This window comes from Hibiscus syriacus, unplaced genomic scaffold (genome assembly GCF_006381635.1).
Source record: "Hibiscus syriacus cultivar Baekdansim isolate YM2019G1 unplaced genomic scaffold, ASM638163v2 tig00110569_pilon, whole genome shotgun sequence".
Lineage (NCBI taxonomy): Eukaryota > Viridiplantae > Streptophyta > Magnoliopsida > Malvales > Malvaceae > Hibiscus > Hibiscus syriacus.
Window position 1 is genome coordinate 1,531,573 of NW_024062784.1, and position 6,000 is coordinate 1,537,572.

Sequence of the window (6,000 nt, forward strand, 5' to 3'; positions counted from 1 at the left end):
GTATTAGTAACTTGAGTTTGAAAATTGCTATGATCTGTTCCAGTTGTTATCACTTAATAGGCAATCATCTTAATGTCCATCGCAACGTGGAAATTACTATCGCAATGCGAAATGAAAATCGCAACGAGAGAATCGCAATGCGAAATGAAAATCGTAACGCTAATTTCGCAATGCGAAATGAAAATCGCAACGAGGGAATCGCAACGCGAATTTAATTTCGCGTTGCGATTTTCATTTTCGCGTTGCGATTCTCTCGTTGCGATTTTCATTTCGCATTGCGATAGTACTTTTTGCCTTCAACATAATGCAGATTGAAATCAACAAAATCAACCATTACATTTCAATCAATTAAACAAGCACAAATAAGAATTATGTTAACATCAATTAAACAAATCAACTTTTACAAATCACCTTTTACAAATCAATTAAACAATCAAAAAATAGGAATAATTATTAGAGAAAATAACACTTCTACTATTGAATCAACTTTTGCAGCCATACATCATTTTCACGCAGCTCACTTCTGAGATTAACCTGCATAAACCAAAAATTTGCTCAAACAACACTTTCTACACATCTAAAACCTACAAACAGCAAATTATTGAATTCTAGGTACTTAACCAAACATTTTCAAACCACAAGCCTATAAACATACCAATTGTTTATGGATATTTTTATAACGCGGATGCAGGTAGGCAGCGTCTCGTATATATCGATCTAGCCATATAATGTCGAAACCACAAGCCTACTGCAGCTCTATCTATATCGGTGGGAGGTAGATACTTTATACTTCCTGTGATCAAACGGTCCAACGCCAAGCATACGAGAGGACCACAATCCCCTCTGGGTCCTTTCGTTTGTTGTGGTGCGGTCTCGTCTCTGCTAACTGTAATATTGAGCTTCTTTGGCTTCTTGTTTCCAGAACGAGTCCAATAATTTATCGCATCCAAGTATTTAGCCAAATAAGAGCTCCATCCCTTAATAATATCTCTTAAATCAGCCAATGATATGTAATTTATCATGCTGTCATATACTATTGCCTTAAGGGATGGGATCTGAAGCTCGACGAGAAGCCAATGGTTACGTTCCAAAACAGGGATAAACACCTGCAATCATAAGTAATAATTCATTTATTTGCGCACTTATTTATGAATACCTTTAAACTCAATCTAAAATAAACACTAACCTTATCGACCTCCCACCATGCAGGATAAAGTTTAGCTTGTCCATTGCCCAATGCAAATGATTCATCTCGTTGATTCTTTAAGTGAACGGCGTTAAAAGACGTCGGCATAATTGTATACCGTGTATTTCTTTTATTTTCCTTAAGTTTCCTAATTATTAGAAGACGTGACACCCACGCATCGATATGCTGTTTTACAAAAAAAGACATATATTAGTAACTTACATAAATTTCAAAAAAAAAATAATCAAATGAAAATATAAGAAAAATATAAGACTTACCCCTCCATCGAAATAGCCATTGTCTTCGACCCCTAATAATATGCCCCACCAAGACCGATCAAGCAACAAATAGATATCATCATTGAGCTTGCATATGTCAGTGAAACACCCCTGGCTTTGCTCATGTAGATAAAAATCAACTGCGGTCTTAGCCCAAAGGGTGTTATCCAGAATTGTGTCCGGTAGTTGTTTCCTCTCCTCTTCAGATACCGGTATGGTACTGGCCGGTAACTCATACGAGAGCCAACTTGAATCCATCATGTCTGGTACGTCAGAGGGTTTCTCAAGAATCCTACATATGACGCCATGTGAATCGGGCTCTTGAATGGTGGGAGGGACCTCTTCAACGATGACAGTGGCCTCTTGAACGGTGGGAGGGGACTCTCGAGGAATGATAGGGGCATCTTCAACGATAGGAGTGGACTCTTGAGGGATGATAGGCGAGTCGGGCTTCTTCTTGCGGTGTCTTCGCACTATTGGGGTATACGGAGACTTAATAGCAAGTGCACGCCGTCTGATGCGTGAACTCTGTCGTGCAAGAAAAACCCGACGTAAAGCATCCACTTTATCGGTCCGCTAAATAAAAATACAAATATCAGTAAATAAACAGACATGATATTTAAACAGTGAAAACAAAGATAAATACATTTCAAACTTTCAACCAAAAGACAAAACAAAGACAAATACTAACTTCACAGTGTTAAAGTAAAAAGTTTAGCAGTTTTGACAGCAACCGAATAAATTTACTAAGCAATCTAAGTGAAATGGTTAATTTAAGTGAAATTACGAGTAAATTTATCATCAAGTTAAATATGGAAAATCTTAAACTTACCTCGTTGCGTAGAGTATGAACCTCATTCTGCAACGATACTACCATCTCACGTAGAGCGGCAACCTCACCACGTAAAGTAGACACCTCCACACGCCATGCACCATCGTTATCGCGTAAAGTACCGATCTCCTCACGCAAGGCATTGACCTCATCACGTAACTCCCTTGACTCATCCCGTGGAGGTGGAGAACAGGGAGATAGAAGTCGTGGCATCTTTGTCGGTCGCCTATCATGAGGTGATGGTGGAGAAGAGACTCGATGATGTGATGGGATAGGTGATGGCTCTCGTTGTAGAGGTGTATAGTCGGGTCGATCAGGTGATGGCTATGGGTGAGGTGATGGCTCTCGAAGTGGAGGAAGTGGAGGTTGCTCATCATTCGTGCCATCAAAAAAACGCTGACTAGCTTGCCACCAATCAGTGGCAAGCTCAGCCTCCGTGGGTGTCATTCTCATTAATGGAGTGTTGGCCTCCTAAAAATATAAAAACTAAAACAAAGTTAAACGTCTACTATTAATAACTTGTTTATATATGATAGTATTTGTGTTAACTTACATTATTTATTGTCGCATATGGTATTAAGTCTTCCCAATCCAACATACGTTTCCTCTTCCAGGAAATAGCCCTAGGAATATCATCTGAGGATTTTAATGCATATGTCCGCATGCTGGGGAAAGCCTCGAATATCCAAATCTACAAACAATATAATAACAAACATTAGTAATTGTTAAATAATTAATTATAATTTTGAAAACGTTATATATAAATTCTTACCTTAAAGGCCCAAACAAAGCATGACAAAGTGTATTTCGACCCATCGCCCTGCAAACTTTTGCGGTCATCAAAGGCAGACGACAACTTAGTCCAGGTAGCTTTCCATATATACGAACCCCACGGAAACAGATTCCATGCATTTAGGTCCTCTACCAATAATATTAGCTCCTGAGGAATAGGTTGTCTGGCCTCTCTGCCTAAAAAGCCGGCATACAAAAGTAGTAGAAGGCATACTCGGACAACATCGACGTCATTCATCCGAGTAAAACCATCTTTCTTATTAAACAATTTCTTCATGTCGTCGACGTGTAAGTTCGGCTTCTCTATTGACTCATCAGGAAAAACCCTGGATAACCATGATGGGCGGGTGATATGACGAGTGTACCGGCCTACATCATCGTGTCCGAATCGTAGACCAGTGATTAAGCAGAACTCCTTCCGCCCAAAACAAGTATACGCCGGTGGAAAATGAAACCATATCTCTTCCTCACCACGTTGTATACTGTCGGGTAGATCGCTAGTCATGGTCTGAAGCCACAAATGGGTTAAACTAGCATCTCCACCCGGATGCTGTACTCTCAGCCATGGCCCGAAGCAGATTTCTTCAAACAATTTTCTTTGTGCAGGTGAAAGCTTCGAAGCAATTGTAGTGGCTAGGCTAACTTTATTCCTTAATGTCAATGAAGCCGAAAAAAATTTCTACAAAAAAACAATAAACATACCAAGTTAGATATACCAAAAATTACACTGTCAAGATATACCCAAAACAAAACAATAAACATAAATAGTAGTTTATTCTTGAAACTAAAATTTGCAACACTGTTTTTGTCTTTTGGTTGAAATGAAAATCGTAACGAGATAATGAGAATCGCAACGCGGAAATGACTATCGCAACGAGAGAATCGCAACGCGAAATGACTATCGCGACCAGACAATCGCAACGCGAAATGAAAATCGCAACCGCGAAATAAAAATCGCAACGCGAAATGAAAATCGCAACGCGAAATGAAAATCGCGTTGCGATTATCTCGTTGCGAAAGTTATTTCCGCGTTGCGATTTTCATTCTCGAAACTATTCTTCTTCTGCATTACTTCAACCAAAAGACAAAGCAAAGACAAATACTAACTTCACAGGCTAAACAGTTTAGCAGTATTGGCAGCAATCGAATGAATTTAATAAGAAATCTAAGTGAAATGGTTAATCTATTATTGAAATTACCAGTAAACTTATCATCAATCTCAATATGAAAAACCTAAAATAATGCAAAAATTTCAAAATGAAAATAAAAAAAAACTAACACTCGGAGGTTGATTTTCCATTTCTGAATGATTGTGAGGGATTTTTGACTGTGAATGGTTGTGAGGGATTTCGCCGGCGATGGGGACGGAAATCTTCGGAGATGGGGACGGATTTCGCCGTAGAGAGTGAGAGATGGAGATGGAGATGGGACTGAGTGTTGTGTTTTTGGGTTTGAGGTTATGAGTTGCGATTACTGTGGACGGTTCAGTTTCCGAGTTATTAAGAAAAAATTCGTGTTTGGAATTTGAAAAAAAAATACGCGTTATTACGAATGGCGCTATGTAAATCGCGTTGCGAAAGTCAGAATCGCGTTGCGAAAGTCAGTATCTCGTTGCGATTTTGTATTATCGCATTGCGATAGTAAGTATCGCATTGCGATTTTCCCAATTCGCGTTGCGATTTACTTATTCGCATTGCGAATTGGGAAAATCGCAACGACACTGTATACCATCGCAACGCGATTTCCAACTATCGCAACGCGATTTCCAACTATCGCAACGCGAAATGCAACGCGAATTTGCGATAATGGAGATCGCGTTGCGAATTAGCGATCGCATTGCGGTTTTGTTGGTCATTTTGGCAAATCCGAAAAAAGTTGGTTAAAATCGTATATTATATGAGATTTTTAGTCACTGAGGTTATTTTCTCTTAAATAATTTACTTGGTATTGTATTGGACTAAATAATTAGCCTGATATTGGACCAATTCTACCCAATTAGTTTTCCAACTGAGTCGTTATTTAGAAATTTTATAATAAAATTTTAAGATCATGAAGTTTTTAAATAAAGATTTAGTTGAAGCAATATTTTTAATTAGGAACTCATTAATTATAATATAATTCTACCTAAGTGGTTTTATCATATGAATTTAATTAATGTATGTCGTTCATATTCAATTCAATAATAAGTACTACTTGTACGAACTAACTACCGGCTATTGCCAATTTATTTTAGTGGTTAAATTAGTCGTTATTATTGCAGCAAAGTGATTGAGTGTTTATTGTCAAATGGTTGAAAATATTTAAGATAAATTCTACATTGTAATCACTTTAACTTAAAAAAAATTAATAATTAAATACAATATAATGTGATATTAATACACTTTTATTTTATTTTATATTTATTTCAGTTTCTTATTAACTTGGGGTAAGTATAAAGTAATACTATATTCAAAGATAACTTTCGGCTATTTAATATTAAACGTTCACACCCTTGATAGTGTTCAATCCATGTACCTCAAGAAACAAAAATAATTTTTTTACCATCGAAATCGTTTGGTTCATGCTTTATAAACTAAAATATATCAACCATGATTTGCATTAATTATAGACTCAAATTAAATAAAAACCTAAAATAATGAAAGCAAGGAAGGTGCAACCGTAGAAGCTTCCGCCAACTTGTCGCAAAAGATTACTTCTAGTTCAGATGTCCGTATACATCAAAGTCGTTGCTCGATAAACTCACCTTTTCAAAGGAAACAATAAATTTTAACCGAAACTTTGTTCTAAAAAAGGAAGAAATTTTAACTGAAAAATAGTTGGGGTCCCTTCAAACATATCCTTAACATCAAAAAAACATCATGGTTCCATTACTAACACAGAAAATCATAAGATACAGAATTAAAAACCCTAAA